This window comes from Zonotrichia albicollis, chromosome 14, assembly GCF_047830755.1.
Source record: "Zonotrichia albicollis isolate bZonAlb1 chromosome 14, bZonAlb1.hap1, whole genome shotgun sequence".
Classification (NCBI taxonomy): domain Eukaryota; kingdom Metazoa; phylum Chordata; class Aves; order Passeriformes; family Passerellidae; genus Zonotrichia; species Zonotrichia albicollis.
In genome coordinates this window covers 10,671,661-10,690,249 of record NC_133832.1, presented here as the reverse complement: position 1 = coordinate 10,690,249, position 18,589 = coordinate 10,671,661, and the positions used below count along the sequence as shown (strand labels likewise).

The window sequence follows — 18,589 nt, the reverse complement described above, 5'->3', positions numbered from 1 at the left end:
CTGAAACACAAAAAAAAAATAATCTAAAAAGTGACAAAACCTGACTTAACAAAGTGATGAATATTTCTCTATTTACTATCCACACAATATTGATGAGGATGATGCCATAACATCACAGGAGGATAGACATACATACAAAAACATGTGAACTTAGCTTCCAAAACAGCTGGTAAAATAAGAGAGAAAAGAGGAAAGGATAAATTTCAGATTAGTTTATTATTAAAAAAACCAATGTAAGCTATCTCTTCTCATCCCCTAAATAAGCATTTGCATATATATATAATTTAGTTACTAGAAGTGGGTTTTTATTATTTTGTGTGTTTGTTTGTTTGTTTTTTCCTTTCAAAGAGAGCCTAAAGTTGAGCAAATATTATTCAGGGACAATTTTGCTTTAATTGATCTCGGGCTAAAGGAATGAACTGGCAGATTTCTTGAGACTGCTGCCAGGTCTAATCTCCTGAGATGAGTAGCCAGGGACAGCTGTAACCTGATGCATCTTATCAATCATAAAATAAAATTCTGTGCAGACCGCAGAGTGAGCACTGCTTCTCAGCACAGTCATTCTGGCACTGCTAAGGTATTTAATTGCAATGTGATCCTCACTATTAAAGATACATGAACTTTTCAAATGAAAGTGCAGGGAAGTCTGGGAATCTCTCACTCCTCAAACCTATTGCTTATAATATTGCTGCTATTCCCACTGCAGGCATCATTATCATGATACAAAGCAATAAGTGTTTGAAGAACTGAGGTTTCAATCAGTCTCCATATCCCAAATAAAGTGTAGATGAAAAGCATAAGAAAATATATTCCAAGTCTTGAAACAAGCAGTAAACAAAGAATTTTATACAAAGACTTCTGTGCTGGAGAGGAAACCCATTCATTCTTTTTTATAATTCCACGCATTCCCTCCCACATTTCACATTTCTTGTTGACACAAAGCACAGTATTGTTTTATTTCCTTGTCTCCCCATTCTGTTATGATATAAAGCCTTCCCTACCTGAGTAATATCAGCTCAATCTATCACTCCAGCCTAATGTTCTCATCAGAGCCAGGCAGCCTCGCTCCATTTCCCCTCTGCAAAGTGCCACTGATGCACAGCTCCTCACCCCCATGGAGGGCTGGGCTGTGCCCTGGGGAGGATCCAGCTCTGAGTCTGACACACGGGGGGATGGATGCAGGATCTGCCCCTGATCCACACCTTCCACACCTGGGCTGTGCTCTGGGAGGATCCAGCCCTGCAGACACACACACAGGGGGGTGGATGCAGGCTCTGCCGCTGATGCACAGCTCCTCATCCCCACAGAGGGCTGGGCTGTGCTCTGGGGAGGATCCAGCCCTGCAGACACACAGGGGGATGGATGCAGGCTCTGCAGCTGCCTCTCAGGGGCCACTGATCCCACACTGACCTCACCTGCTCACTTCCCTCTCACATTCCTTTACTGACTCCCTGTAATTCCCTCTACCTGTAATCTAATTCTTACTCTGCTTCCATAATCAAATTCATTAAGGGAAGCCCAGCCTAAAATACATATATGTCCAGAACCAACTAAAGCTATGTGGGAAGTCCGAAACCATTCAAGTATATGTTTCAATTTATTTCATTTTATAGCTGTGCTTTACCCCATAAACTCACAATGCTTGCTCATCTATTTCCACTTCTGGGAAACTGAAACAAATTTGCATGCACACATAGATTACAGAGCAAGAAAACGTGTGTCTAATTAACATCAACAAATGGCTAATTATGAACAATAAACATTGGATGAAGAGAATCAGTCTGCAAAAGAGGTGTGGAGGATGGCAATTTGATCATATAAATCCTTGATCAGGTATTTCAGGGCAGCTGACACCAGGAGGAGCAGAGGAAAGATGGGCTGCAAGGTTTTCTTAGGTCTATAGATATTTCTTTTTGTCAGGAGCACCTCATCCCAGCCCCACATCTCACAATGGAAGCAGAAACAGAAAAAGGTTGGTCATTTAGGAGGAAAGGTTCTGATGGAATCAAAATATCTATATGACACCCCCCCACACCAAAAACTGGGAAAAACTGAACACATCTGCAGTTTAAAACCTAATCTTGTTACAGGTCTTCCTGTGTTGTGCTGAGGTCTCTCCAAATATTGTCTTACATCCAAGCTAAAACCTTGTGAAAATACTTGGAGGGTTTTTTTGTTTGTAGTTGGTTTTGCTATTTTTGTTGGTTTGTTTTTTTTTTTTTTTTCTGTGTTTTTCTGTATTTCCAGAATACTCCAGAGGTATTCTCCAGATTACCTTTCTTTTATGACATCTGAATCCTGTTTCTTTTCCTTTAAGGCAGTTGTGAAAGAGTACACTTTAAACCTAATCCAAATGTTTTGGAAGACTGAGCAGGTGACAAAGCAAGTTTCATTCTCAATTTCTCTTTGTCCATTAAGGGATTACTAAGAAAGTAAGCAGCATGTAGCCAGATTTTGGGGTGTGTTACTAACTAAATTCAATTTTTTACCTCTTTTTATTTATTACTTTTTGGAAATGTCTCCCTGCCTAACAGTTAAGAATCCCAGACCTAGCAGATAGAGAGATTGGTTTACTCAGTAGCAACACAATCCATGAGCCAAAATGCTCTCAAAAACTCCCTAGTATTTGTCTCTTTTTGACTACCTAAGTATGTGGGTAAATACACAAAAGGTGCACAGAAAGTTCATCTATTAATATCAGACTTCTCATGCATTAATTATAGGTATATGTTCAATCCCTTCTTGTTAAATAAGAAACATGACAAGAAGCACCAGAGAAATTCAGAGTGTCCCAGATGTGCTAGACTGTCTGGTGGCAGTGTATTGCAGAAGCCTCCGTGTATATCTCACAAAAATTAAAAATAATACTTGCAGTACTCTAAGGCAACCACCAACAAATTTCAGAGATCTATAAGAATCTTGCCCTTATGCTGTTGATAAATTCTGTCCTTGCTGCTAATTCTTAAACTGTTTTTAAAATGTTGCAGGAAAGAATTGGCACATGGTCTCGAAGGTGGATGGATGAAAGGTTCCCAAGCAAACATGGAACAGGAGCCAAAATTCAGAGGTCAAAATCATAAACTATTTGTTGAAGAATGCCTATTCATTTAGTCCTATTGAATGTATCCTTAAGGGCCAATTTAAACAAAGTACAGCAAAGACTATTTCAGCCCAGAATGCAAAAACGTTGCTGTTTTCCCACGTTCATGTTTTTGCTAAACCTAAAGTTAGGCTCACACTGCTGCCACTGGAGCATTACTGCTTTTTACAAGCAGCATTTAGTGAAAAAGTAGAAAATCACCTTTGGCAGCAGCCACTAGCAATCTATGCTAAGTATCATTAAATTGCACAGCCCTCTGACTGGGTTTTAAATGGAGACAGACTCAAATGAACTTGCTGCTGGTCCTAGAAAGTATTTATATATTTTTATATATATATATATATATATATGTGTATATATCACAGCAATTCTTGAGCTAGCACAGAGAACTCAAGCTGCAGCCACACAATACACAGCAGAGCTTTTCCCTTCCTGAGCAGCAAATGGATATGCAGCCTGTGTCTCTCCGAGGAATTCTCATCTGCAATTTAATACTCTGAGTACCCTGGGAACCTGTGTGTTATTAGACAGTAGTTACTACAATGTTTAAATTAATTCATGTAACAGCACAAGTTCCTGTGAGTGTAATTACATGCACGTGGGTAGTGTTTGCATGAATGACTCCCACACCTGTCCACACCACTGCTGCAAATATCAAAAAGATTATTAAAAGGCAAACATCTTACCTGCTCCCAACAACACACCACAACAGCATTTTCCCTTCCCTCTCCTCCACTCCAGCTGATCATCTCAAAGACACATCCTGGCAGTTACCAGCCACAAATAAGCTCTGAAGGCTCTGCTGGGGTCTTAACAACAAGCCCTAATCCTGCCTGGCATCCTGTGATAAATAAGTTGTTAGAAGCTGCTAGAAGTTGGATCAATGCAAAGAAACATCACCCCAACGAAATATGCACAGAAATTTTGCAAAGCAGGAAGATGCTGAGAGAGAAATGGCATTGTTAGAGTGTTAACAGCATCCAAGCAGCTGTGCCTGGTCCTTGGCAATCCCAGTGCAATGTCAATAGAGTTACTCCAAACGTTTCAAAGTCTCTTAGCACTGCAAAAATAACTATGAATACTACCATCTAAAAATACTGCAGTAATTCATCCTCATTCCCCCTCCCAACACCCACTCTGGGCTGGTGCATTTACACTCTGTTTGCATTTTACCATTTAGGGCACCAGCTGAACATTTGCAATGAGATGTTAACAAATCTGTGCTCACAGGGTACTTATCTGTCCTGGCATCATCAATTGCACAGCTCAATTACTTAAAAGAATGAAAATTTGCTGCTCCTGTTTGGACTGTACAGCACACTATAAGTAAGGATCCTACAGATTTGTCTTCCCCTGTCCAATCCCTGAATCACATCACAAAGCACAAACGACACAGTTATCTTAGATTTGCTGGATTTGTTCTGGGTTGTGGTGGACCAAAAGAAGTAAAGATGAAGGTAAATATTCACTTAGAACAACTCTGAACTGAAGTGCAGGGCTCTGAGTCCTTTTGAAATGAGAAACAGTCATGGTCAAGTGATTGCATAAATGAACTGAAGACTGAATGGTATGAAAATCACTAAGATTTTTTTTTCACTCCTGGCTTCCAAGTTTGGCAAGGAAATAAAAAATCTGAAGAAAAAAAGTAAAATGTGAGATCAAAAGTTTTTGTCATCAAAATATTAATATTTTTTTAAGATCTCATGCAATTTTTTATTAATATGGATTTCAAAGTCCATCCACTTTCAGGTCTTTGCTTGATAACTGGAACATTTTAAAGAACTCTTGATTTACACTCAAAATATTCTGCACAGCTCTAACCAGAATACTCATGAGTTCTGTTCTGTGACAGCTACTCCCTCTACAGCTTTTGGCAAGTGACTAAGGATGAAACTTTGTCTAGTAAAGTCAGAGGGTATTTCAGTGCTGCTTTAAATGAGGCCAACATTTCATAATCTGATCATTCCCATCTACAGTAAGGCAATCAGGCATGCCTGAAGAGCAAGAACTTGTAACATCATTTATAATTGACACAGAAAATCATATTCTAAAATGCAACATTTTCAGTCCTAAACTCTATTTGCTCTAGTAAATAGATACTTCATGATCATCAGAGATCACCAGTATTGTTTTTCTTAATTACATTTGCAAGTAATTAATGCCATTGCTGCCTTCATGGATTTGAAGTATTCCCTAAATGTTCCTGCACTGAGCAAAAGGGGAATACAGTGATAACGTAATCTAATTGCAAAGTCAAATTGTAAAGATTTTTAATAGCAGCCGCTCTATAGCACTTTTAATTTTCTGTCTGCTTCATGAGCATTAAATAATTATTTCCCACATTACCCATGTGAGTGTGTTGCAGCACTCCTGTCTGTAGGCTTGGTACTGAAATGCTGAGCATCTGATGCTTGAGAGGTTTCAGACACAGCCAGTGCTGCAGAGGAGTGCTGGGGCTGTTGGTGGCATCTTCCTAGCAGCATCCATGGAAATCAAGATTTCTGTTTGCAGAGAAACTCTGAATGAAGAGCTTTTCCAATCAACACATGAAACCTTAGGAAATCATGGGATGCCATCTGCTTTACTCTACATTTTAGCACCTCATATTCAAAATACCTGCTTTCAAATGCATGTTTTAGAATATTATCTCTAGGAGCCAGATTATGGCCAAAGTTGAGGCCAGGAGAAGAAAGAGATGTAAGGATTTAGGTGAAACAGTTGTCACTATCTGAAGAAGGACAAGCCTTGCATGGTACCTGTAGGAATATACAATGTTATTCTGCAGACCAAGTGAGAAGGATAAACTTTTAATCTTTCACAAGGCAATAACAATTTCATTAGCAAACAGAGCTCTGTGAGAGTACTCACTTTTACTTGGAGCTGAGAACTTCTTCAACCATACACTGCCACGAGGACTGCAGAATTATTTGCTCTGGTGAGGGCAGATTCACAGGCTATCACTGGTGCCCTGAATCTAAACAAAAATATGGCTCCAGCAGCTCTGCTTGTGTGTGAGAAGGTGAGGAACTCACATAAAGGATTATCCCCAGAAATTATTTTCCACACAACTCAAATTTTCCTGAGAAGATATTTTTACAAACTATTTTATAAATTGCTTAAAGCTTACATTGGTAGAATCCAAATCAAGAGTGGGGAGATGGTTCATGGAATAGGAGAAAGTTTTTAATTCAAGTCTTTCTTTGAACTCTTACAATATTTAAGTCAAATCTATTTTATGGCCTCAAACTTTTGCTTTTTTAAAATGTTACAGACAGTCTAACATTTACTTCAGAGTACTTTGTTTCTGTTCATGAAAGGAAATTTTGTTTATAGCACCTGGACAGAAGCCTAGTGAGCCTAGGCAGGTGGAACTTGAAATTTTCATCTGTCTTTTAGATAACCACTTGAGTCATCTTTCAATGGAATCTGCCCTATTAGGTTCAGACAGAAATAAATTAATCATGTTTTGAGGGTAAGTCAAAAAAACCTCAAAATAAAGTAAGATTTACTGTGTGTTCTAGTCCTATCAAAGAGAGAGGCTTGGAAAAGGAGTTTGAGAAACTTGTTATTAAGAGGTTAATGTGTCTGTCAGACTCTTAAATCATAATGCCAGTAGACTCAATGAAATGACAAATTGAACTATAAAGAAACACACAAGCAATCATTCTTTAAGCTAAGAATTGAAGGACCAGCTTTTGTTGGTTTCTTCACTATTTCTGTAGACTTGAATGATTTCAATGCAAACTCTGAACCACCTATGAGAGTTTAATAAAAGGCAGAATTTCCTTCTCAACTTTTTAATGCTTGTCAGAGACAACTGCCAGAGCTCTGACACTCACCAGCCATTTTAACTCTCCACCATATTTTAATTTCCAACTAATCACCATTAAGGATGTAGAAGATTCTTTTTAAATTAAATTATATCAGAACAGGAGGAATGACAGAGGAAGGAGCACAAAAAAATTCCAGAATAAATAATTCTTGGCTTAAACAAATACAAAAATAATTTCTCATTTATGTGAGATGCATGGGGTCTACCTGTATGTAACATTATACAATGGGAATCTTTTAAGCATATATTAATTTTTTAGGTCTGCTTCCTCTTCCACTTTTCTGCTATTATTCTAGAATGGGCAGAATATTCAAAAAGATCAAGACAGCAAAATTAGGCAAAGTGACTTTATTGTTGAAAACTGTTTGACAGAGTAATAAAAAATTATTCATGCACTTTAATATTTTTGAAATTTTTTGAGCTTTTTCAGGCCAACTGTATAACACCATCTCTTCCCTCATTTTTGCCTAATAAGGAAAAAAATGTCTTGAAGAACAAATTCCTTTTAATCTCTCATTCAGCTTCTGTCAGAATTACACTGACCACTGCCCTCCACTTGTCCTTCCACTTTGGGACCTCTCATGTACTTGAACTCTGCCCTTCTCCTGTGCTGGCTTTTTCCTGCTCCCTCTTCTGTTCCTTTTTTTCTGTGTTTTTCTCCTTACTGTTGTTGAGTCCTCTCTAATTCCACAAGGTTTTGCTAATTAACAGGCACAGAATTCCTATGAGGCTGAATGACAATGCCTGACAGACAGGTAAAATTAAAGAGAGAAAGCCTAATTAGTTTGATTGGGTCCCTGCAGGATTCAAAAGCAGAGGTGCCATCAGGGCACAAGCATCCCTTACAGTGTTCCTCTCTCCAAAAGTGGAGCAGGCAGGTGGGGCTGTGCCAGCTGTGGCTCTGGGGCTGGCACTGTTGGTGGCAGTGTGACAAACACCCCCTCCACAGCTACCAGGGCTCTGTGCTTTTCTCAGCCTCCACAAAGCTGTAAGTCTGAGCAATTTATGATTTCTACCAAAAAAAAAATCAATATGAAAACATTATTGTATTCATTCTTATATTGCATGGTCACATTCCATATTTATGACTTTTCAATAGAAGGACTGGTACAGCGCTTGTAAACATGGATTTTCAATGCCAAGCTCAAAGTACTAAAAATCACAGTAGGAATGTTGGATTTTGAATGCCAAGTCCAAAGTACTAAAAATCACAGTAGGGATGTCGGGTTAAGGGAGACACAGAAATTCATATGTGAAGGGCAGTTTCTTGGAATAAATTTATCTTGCATGGAAATATCCTGGATTTGATGTAGGAGAGCAATGCAGAGGCCAAGCATGGCTCATTTCCCCAATTGAAGGGCAGACCCACAGCATTCCCAGGGCTGCCCTCCCAAGGATTTCACCCACAGAAACTCTTCTGCTGCTTTTTCTCTTCTCCCTGGCTGCAGGGATGGCAAACAGCAGCACTGGTCTCAGCAAGCCCAGAAGGTTCTGCGATGGAGTGAAACACTCCTTATAGCACGTTAAAGGTGAAATTTAATGACTGCAGAGCATAGATAGAAAAAAAAAACAACTTAAACCATTACTAATTTTTACCTGCAGCATAATACTGGTCAAGTTATGACTCTTAATAGTTATTTCCCTCATATTTAGGGGACACAGAGAAAAAAGACACACTAAATCTATCATAATTTCAAGAGTATGAGAAACAAGATAGCCATTGCTTGCACCTTCATTTCAAATGCCCCATTAAATGGCAGATTTGGGAGCAAAACTCATAATTTCATAAGGGTAATTGGATACACTTTCTTCTGTTGCAAGCAAATTACCCCCTGGCACAAGAATTTTTAAATCTTTGGCAGCAGACCTCCTGAAACCCATCTGTGTTGGAAATTACTTTTTTGCTTTTGGGTATACTATATTTACATATTTTGTTTTATTTCTCAATATTTAATCTAGAGAGAAAAGAGACTCTTAGGACTCACATTGAAGCTTTTCAACAGATTTTAAAAAAAATGTATGTGTCCAGAAGAAACTGACCATACTAATATAGCAACATGTCAAACTGGAACCAAATTGACTTCTGTTAGACAGTCAAACATTCATTTTAAGCACACCTATTTTTAAATATCTCTTTTTTACTTTATAGCAAGAGTAAGAATTTGCTACAAATGCAAATTGATGACTATCAAATCATTGTAACCCTGCTAAAATTTCCTTTGGTGAAATCTGTCATGCTGGGTCTCCAGCAGTATGGAATCCCTGTTGTTTCCACACACTCTGTTTATTTAATAGAAATGATTTATGAAATATTTTAACAACCAAAGCTCTGGACAGTTGAGCACAGAATTATCCCTCCCAATGTAAAACTTTGGTGCTCCTACCCCCTCCTCAGCAACAGCAAGAGATGAAGAGGTGGTAAATCCTAAGGTACACCTGATTAAACTTAGCTGGGATGAATCAACTTTCTTGGTTTCCTCCTGCCAATATTCCTCTTGCAAATGTGGAGTTACAATGAAATAGGAGGAGTAAGTAATATATTCACCCACTGAAAATGTGATTTTTAAGACTATATTTAACCATGTGGATTTTTGGGGAAAAAAAGGAGTGCAAATTCTTTGAACATAAAAGGGTAGTTTTCTAAATAAATAGCATAAATGCCTAAAGGACTTTCCAGCATGAATTGTCTTAAGTCTTCCATACTTCTCAACCAGAAACATGGCAGTATAAAGAAAAAGTTCCTCATATTGAGTGGTATGGGCACAAAAGAGAAACACCCACTATAAAAGCTTGCCCTCTCTTGTAGGAAATAATCACTTCTAGGACCCCAACCACTTGGAGAACTTAAAAAAGTATTCAAGGTTGTCAAGGCTGCAATCTATGAAAAACACAAGCTGTTAAAAACCCCTGAAACTCAAATGTGCAAAGATGATTTACAGACATATACCACTCTGAAGCTGTAAGTGGAAAAAGCAAATGCAACATTACAAAGGACACACATTGCAAAAATTAAGAACTTCAGGGTATAAACTTGTTTCCACATGAGGTTTGTAACAAATTGTTTTCTGGTTCAGCATCTGTCAGTCTACTGCCAAATAAAAGGTTCCCAGGTAGCCGAGCTACCATTCTGCTTGCAAATTTCTCTATTCTGCATTATTTAGGAGGTTATTCCTACATACCCTGCTACAAGTGTCCATGGTCAGGGACAAAAGTAAATGTCCTTAAAGGACAGATGGCAGAAATTACTCATTATTACAGACACAAAAGGACAGAAGAATAAAAACTCTTATAAATGAAAAAAATGCCTGAAAAGAACTTCCAGCTGTGAAATACATGAGCACTGTGAAGTTGGCTATTCCTGTGTGCACTGACTGGCCACGATTCTGCTGCCTAAATGCTGCTTTATCAGCCAAAAATTGCATGAGCCTCCCCAGGCAGACACAGACAGATGTACCTGTTGGACTCACATGGACAGGAGGGAACATCCAGAATTTTGAGGTACATTTTCCACACTGTGGCGTTACTGAAGTATGATAAAATTCCACGCTGAAGCTTTGGCCAAAAAATGTGAAAGGCACTGATCCAGTTGACCCTGGGAAGGCAGAGGGCAATGTCTGCAGATGATAAAACACTCCAGACAAGCTTGACAGCAGGGACACCAGGGCTTGTACCAATACCTCCCTGTGACAGCCAGACTCAGCAGATGATAGAAATGGCTCTCTTTCTTATATTTAAACCTTTCTTGCTGTCCTCATTATTTCCCAGTGGGCAATTAAAGCTTTCAGCTCAGGCATTTTCCCCCACAGTGGACAGGGTGGGAGGTAAAGGGGTGCAGCACTTGGAGTGTCAGAGCCCAGAGGAACGTTGGGTGCTGCCTGCAAGGACAGACAGACCTGGGCTTGGAACCTGTGCCTACCACCAACCTGTGCCTCAGCAGAGTGCAACAGGGCAGAGCTCCAGGCTCTAAACATCATCAGATGGTAGAATGAGTTTTCCACACCAATTTATCTTGCTATTTCCATTTGTACTGGGTATATTTTAATTTCCCTAATTAAAATATTTTAATTAGGGAAATTGGGGTGGGGTGGGGTGCCACTATTTCAGTCTTTCATGTGTCAAGTCCTACTCCAAACTTTAACCCCTGTTATGCCAACAGTGAGCATCAACTAAATGCACATGAGAGAGTGGTACTAAACATCATTTCCAGTCTGCTCCCACAGAACACTGAGCAGGTAGGGGAATAAGTTGCCATTAGAAGGCACACATGGGGAAGCTATGGGTGTATCTGTAGCACTTTGTCAGAGTCACACTGCAAGGAGCTGTTTTAGCCATTCAAGGTGGAAAAACTCCAGAACAATGGAATAAGAAAATGGAAGCAAACTCCAGAGCTGTTTGGGCTGGACACCTCAGTAGCACCTAAGGACACAACGTAAGCAAACCCAGAGGGGAGTGAGAATCCTTCCCCCTTGTCAAAGCATTGGTAGACCAGAAAAGGAAAAATAATTTCTGTCTGCATCTGGAAAAAAAGCTGGAACCTGATTCAGAGCAGGAAATGCTGCTATTCTCTATAATGCAATTAAATTATCTGCTACAAAATAGGACATCAACTTCAGTGAGAGCACACGTGCTCAGATTTGGACAGAGAAGAACAGTTCCTCATTCAGGATGGCCAGGCAATGCATTCAAAAGTTTTTCTGGCCAAAGGAATCATTATGATCATCTGCTGCTTTTGCAGAAAACAGGCCATGGGATTTTGTTCAGTATTTTCCATATTAGCCCCTGGGACATGAAAGCTAGACATACAAGAAATAATACTGATTTAAAAATATCTTTCTAGCTATAAAACGGAAAAAAATCTAAAAAAATACATTCAGAACAAATTAATATACTGAAAAAAGAATGATTACATAACCAAAAGCCCTAATTTACACAGAGTTGACAAATACAAGTAGGAAATTATATTGAGGAAAATCAAACCATATTTCATGATATATAATGTAGCATTACTGCATTGTATTAGTATTTTTTAACAAAGTAAGTGGGTTGGACTTCCTATTTCTCATGGTAAGGAAAGAAGGAAGGAATATAAAAATGAATGTATCTCCACTTGGAGCCAAAAGAATGAAATATTCTTTTTATGGGTTGCCATGCTGCTGTAATGTTATGAATATTGGAAGAGCAGAGGCAAATTCCTATTTTCCACGAGGAATTTCAGAAGATGTAGAACTTCAGACACTTCTTTTTTATGTACGTGATGTCCAAAATCTAAAGGGTGTTTTATATAAACCTTAAACAAATATATGTACAAGACAAAAAACCAGATGGGTGATAAGAAAGGAAAGCAAATTTCTCTCTAAAAGAATAGCTGCATGTTATGCATATTTTAAATAATCTAGCAATTCATTTGCATTTTCATAGCATTTATACTCACAGCATAAGCCCCAAAAATAAAATGGAAGGAAATTACTCTACCTGCAGCTTTTTACAACATTTCCTCATGAAAAAGATTAGGCTTTTACTAATTCTACAGCAATTTACCAGTTCCATCATCCTGCTTCTTTCAAACAGAAGAAACCCATTTGTTTGGTTTTGCTGTACTGAGTATTTCTAAAGAGAGGCAGTGTACAGTCTGTCAGTAATAAAATTATTAGATAATATTCTTGAAATTTAAATTTATGAAAAAGAAACATTGAGGTTTTGGCTAATCTTCAGTGAAAAAGAGATAGGACAGCTTTTGTGAAATAAACCACCTAATCAGATTAGCTTTAGAGCCCTGATTACTGTACTTCACATTTAAATAAATGCCAAAGAATAATTTATTTGATGTAGTAGTTAAGCTAAAAATGCAGAATCAACAGAATATTGAAGTTCTTTGATCTTTTGTAGGTGTTCAATGGACTCTCAATGCTGCTTGATGAGTGACAACAATTCATAATGTTTTAAAAATAAACCTCTATGCACAGGGGGCTTTTTTGGCTTTAAGATTCTGCTTTTATTGTATAACTGGTACTTTGAAGATATTTTTTTCTTCTTATTAAACAACATATTTTATTCTTATCTTTGAATGCAGAATTAGGAGCTAAAATAGGTTTGTGAAAGGGGGACAAAGTTGACTCAGATCCTTCTTCAAGAAGATATAAAAAATATAGCCAGCAAGGTAAGTTTCTCATTTACTTTGCTTTTCAAAGCTGATAAAAAGTGACAAGAGTCAATTTGGGTTCATTCTTGTAGTATCTAAGTACATTTTTCTGAATGTCATGTTCAGACAGGCCTGCCTTCAAATTTGTCTCCCATTTCCTATTCATTCTGTCAGCATAGAAAAAAAATGTGTGAAACAGGAACAGATATTACAAATTGGGAATAAGCCTCCCTGCCATTTCCCACCACCACCCTTGCTTCCTCTTGACATCATATAAAACCCCAAAATTTTCTAAGAAATACAGGTAGTCCAGAGTAAAGATCGAAAGGAGGAATTACTCTCAGGAAATTTCAACAAAAAACCAAATTTAACAAAGTAATTTATTTTTTCCAACTGGAAGGATTTTTAACTTTCATCCAAGCTTCTCCTATCACTTTCTGCTGGTACTGGATCAAACTGCTCAAGCTTGTTTCTTTAAATTGCAAAACCATGATTCATTCCACTGGCAACTCCTGGTCTGCAGTTGACACAAGGGTTGGTTATTTTGGGTTTCCCTCACAGCATTTCAGAGGCTGGGAGCAGGAAGCTCCGCTCAGCACAAAATTGGGCTTGGCTCACCAGAGGCTGCATCAGGACAATTCCTGTAGGGCAGCAAGGGGGCAAAGCATTCAGCCAAGCTAAAATTCCACTTGCAAGCAGCTGTTAAGGTTGGCAAGATAATGGAGAGAGATTGTATGTCACAACCTCTTCTTTATTTATTCATGCTTTGAATTTTCCCCCTTAGGAATTTTTGATATGAAACAATTCTGTTGGTGCTGCACTGCTGAAATATGGTCATCAATGGAAATAGAAGTGAATGGACTGGGCCATGAACCTTCAACAAGACTAAAGTGAAACAGATTTTAGTGAAAAGCCTTGAATGTCATTCAGGGAAAGGGAGAGGAATTAATATTTGCAGAAGCCATGATTTTTTGCCTTTATTTATATATTTAATAATGCTGTTCCACCCCCCCACCCTCCAAAAAATCCAACAACTATTATAAAATTTGAGCTTTTAGTTATTTCCAGAGAGAAAACAGTAAAAACCAACCAACCAACCAACCATCTGAACGATGTGATTCCAAATGTAATTTACATGCATGTAATTATAATTCTGACAATATTTAAGATCACAACATTTAAGATCACAAAATCATTTGGTGCATCATTATTATTTTTTCAAATTTCTGGGATGCTAGAACTTAAAAATTTAACATAGTTTCATTACAGGGCTGTTGAAATACTGACTGTGGCTTTAACAAGTCAATTTCTGCTTGCTAAAGTAAATACTTGGGCAGCAAGAATTCAGGATTGCAGCACATCAGATTGCTAACTGGGGGCAGGGAGGGAAATGATTCCAAGGCTTTGGTCTTGGAATCCTACTGCTTTTAAGTTTGTGTGACTTTATTTTTCCACAACCAAGGGAAGAGGTAAAAGATAGCTAGGATGGGATTTGCTCAAAAAAAGACACCTTGGATGCCAATAATTCTGCATCCAGCTGTACTAACCTTCCATCTCTCTGCCTAGCACACACCTCTCAGCTGAGCAGATTCTCTCAGCTGCTCTTCTTTGTCTTGGTCCTTCTGCATTATCCCCCAGGCATTTCTGCTCTCCCCCAACAGGTCACCACCTTCCCTCTCACCATCCCTGCCAGCCAGATGGAAATCTCCTTGTGGTATCTCCATAGAACCCCTCACATCTGTTCTTCCCTCAGGATAAGAGTTCACACAGGTGTGAGCACATCCCTGGATAACAGGGACGGGGGGCTGTCCCAGTAAACCCAGTCAACATTTCCTTTTGCTCATCTCTTTAGGATGTGCAGATCTCAGGAGCGTTTCTCTCAAAACCCACATTCCAAATTTTCAGATCTTGGTTCCTGCATGTTCTGAAACTCCTTTCATCATGACTTTATGTTGAAGCATCATTTTCATGGACTCCCTCAACCACTCTATGAAGGAATGTATTATTTAAAGTTCCCAATGCAGTGTCATTCCATTTTAAGTCAGCATGACTGTTTTCTGCTCATATCATTTTCATATTTGTCATATTTTCTTGGGTTCTGGCCTTCTTGGTATTTGTGCCAGAGCACCAAAATAACTTTTGGTTTCAAGTTCAAGCTAGGACAAGATCTCAGACTTTGGTAAACTGCAAAGGGGGCTCTGGTAATAAAGACAGTTGCATGTTTCTGCTCAAATGTTGGCAACAGAAACAATCTCTCTCCAAGATTAAGTGCTGTCACATGACCTTGTAAGTTGATTTTATGAGGGATTTGTGAAAAACTGTGGTCTTGAGCATGCCACAGTGACTAAACTGCTCACAAATCACGCAGGATTTACATAACCAAGCGTCTCGGCTCTCACACAGTCAGCACCAGACCTACTTACTAACACATGAAAAATGCATTCTCAGACTTGGCACATGGCTTCTGCAGCTGCCAAATACACCCCCTGTGAGACAGGAGCAGGCTGCTGAGGAGGAGATCATTTCCAGCACTGCTAGCAACAGGAAGAAGGATGAGAATTCTGTTTATCTTATTAGAGATTTTCTTATCATATTAGTGATTTCATTATGCTATTCCTAGAGACCAAACCTTTAAAAATGGCACAGAGCTCAAAAATGCCCTGTGAAAATTGCTGCTATAAATCAGACTCACACCATATTAACAGCACAGGAATTATACAATGTCATGGAAACTCAAACACTCCTTGCAGCTGGTGTCTGATGCCCTTCTGCACTGATATTCACACAGGTGAACCCGTCTCCACCCCATAATTTATCCCAGTGCCTGGTTTCTGGCATACCCAAATTTCACCACAGGGTTTTGTGCTTTCAGGCAAGCCCTGAAAAACAAGATGATGGAGTTACTGAAGGGAAGAACTTCAGAGTAATAAGTGTAGCTCAGTCATGATCAGAAATAGTCCAAATTCTTTTAAATGCACAAAAGGCTTCCAGCTGGATAATTAAAAAAAAAGTAAATTTCAGAACTTCTGGTGGAATAGGAAAATCTACCCTGCATGTTATTTTACTCTTTAGACCCAAAAAATAACTGGGAGAAACCTCTCCCAGGAGAGAGAGTTGGCTGAGGACTGTAAGTATACTGCAACTGTACTTCAAAATACTTCAGAAGCATCTGGGCCAACAACTCCTCTGTCATACTTTATTTCACTCACGGTATTTCCAATAAGGATGAATCCCAGGCTCATTTTCCATTATCATATTTTGCTTCATCAATGTCACAGTCGCTGCTGCTTCTCTGACATCTCTCCCTATGATAAGCACTGGTGTAATTTTTCATGTTGTGGCCTCATTTTATTTTTCTGTTGTTCTTTGAAATTATGAATATTAGGGATCCAACCAGGATATTGGTGCTTTGGCCTTATTCTCAGTCATTGTCTCACAAGCCTGGCATTCTGTCTGTGCTGTGCCTTAACCTTCCTGACAGCAGCACATCTCTCATGGCAAGGTTATATCACAACCAGCAAATCCCTCATTCTGGTATGGTGCACATCACTCTTCTCTGCACTTGCAACACAAAAGGTGCCCTTAGAGCTTCCTTTGTCTGAGCAATTAATGTCCCATGATACTGCCAAATTATCCAGGAACCCAACTTTGCATCTGAAGCAGAAATAGAAGAAGTAGATTGTCTGATGTGCTCTTGGTTCAAAAAAAGTCTGAGATAAATGAAACACCATAGCAATAGAGGTGAAAGAAAAACAAAGAAGTGATGTCACAGATGTTCTGATGTCATGAGTGATTGCAATATTTTGGAAATACTATTTGTGCTAAAATATACACAAAATATGTGGTGGCTAAAATAACTGAATGGTGACGATGATGATGATGACTGATGGGCATGCTTACCTGTTACATGGTTTGTCTTTGCTCCTGAAGGGTTTTACAACTGCAAATATCTAAGTTCTATGTGAAAATATACAGAGGACTATGTAATCCAACTATTTAATAGATAAAAGCCAGCTTACTGAAGCTAAACTTTGTGAAAACAATAGAAAAACCTCCTGATAGGTGTTTTTGATAGGCTGAGCTCTTGAAGACACTCAATAAACATCTCAAATATAACAGTCATTATGATCACCAGCTTGTGAGAATAATATGCATCCCAGGAGAGCTGTATCACTGATGATGTAATCCATTAAAATATATTTACTTAATTGTACAGAACAGGTAAATAACTCTTTCTTAAGCATTTAATGTAGGACAAGATCTTGGCAATTCATGTTGTATAATTTGCAGAACAGATTTTTTACTGTATTACATTTCAGTCCTCAATTCCTCAACATGGAAGTTGTTACCTTCCAGCCCATAAAAATTCAACAGGATTTTTCAGAAAAACATCCATCCTTGGCACTCTTCAAAAAGGTGCTTTTTTTTTTACAGGCAGAATTAAAAATTCCATTTTTTCAGTTACTAATGGAGATATCACTACAACTTGTTCTTTTTCATACTGGTGACTTTAGTTGTCAGATGGATACACTGCCCTTATGTTTATAATTTAACTGTGTATATACCTAATTTTGTAGTGAGGATACATGAGAGCCAAATAGCTATTTATGAATATGCAAATACACTTTTTAGTGGTGTTATACCAATTTCACAGATACATATGATCATGAAAGTAACAACAATTACTTGACATACAAGATGAAGTTAAAATAAGGACACCATATGTCAGTGTGATATTCAATACATCAGGCAGTACTGACACTACCTAAATATCAGAATACAGTAATATCTGAGTGCAAAATGAGAAACAGGAATGGCAACTGCTGAGCTAGAGAATGGGTTTGAAAATCTGGCTTTGTAAATGTATTTGTCCACCAGGGCCCCTTTCACAGAAAGCACATTGGATCTCTCAGCATCTCAAATTCCCTACTTACACAGTGCAAACCTGATTGCCACTTTTGGCTATGCAGAGTTCAGAAACCTCCAGGAAATCTTCATTACCACCTTTCAATGACACCTTAGCAATTGGAAGCAGTGGAGAGAGAGCTGAATGCTTCAGCTTGAAAAGTAAAGCAGATTTATGTCCTGCTTTGTGTTTGCACCTTGGCAAAAATGAAAATAGACTTATGTGGCCAATCCTTAAAAACTCCTTAATTTTCATTACAGAGACCTTGATAAAGATAATTCCTTACTAATGCAATGATGTTGCAGGATCCTATAGTGTCTTCTTTTTCTCCTTTAGACACTTTAAAAAAGAATTTCTTGATTTCCTTGTGATTATTTTTTATTTTTCCTTTATTTCTTGCACAGAAAACAAATATAATAATCTTGGGGAAAAAAGGCCAGTATCAAATTGTGCATTCTTTATATAATTTTAGGAGGAAAATAGTTAACATTTTATCCTCATGACTTGCAAATGAAAGAAAATAATAATGCCTAGCAAAAGACATTAGAAGAACACATTTACCATGAATCATACTGCCCTTGAAGGTGCAGCTTAAAAAAGCAGAGAAATAGA

The 18,589-nt window shown here is 38.3% G+C and overlaps 1 protein-coding gene across 3 annotated transcripts in view; it reads right to left on the bottom strand.

Annotated features, from left to right (window-relative positions):
• Window positions 1–18,589, bottom strand: part of TENM1 (teneurin transmembrane protein 1) — a 770,124-nt gene that overhangs the window by 362,445 nt on the left and 389,090 nt on the right. Inside the window, exon 1 of one of the 3 annotated variants that reach the window (XM_074551699.1) lies at window positions 3,787–3,807. The exons of the other annotated variants lie outside the window; for them this stretch is intronic. The gene's annotated coding sequence lies outside the window, so the exon portion shown is untranslated. Of the gene's footprint in view, window positions 1–3,786; window positions 3,808–18,589 lie in introns of those variants that run through there. 3 annotated transcript variants of the gene reach the window in all.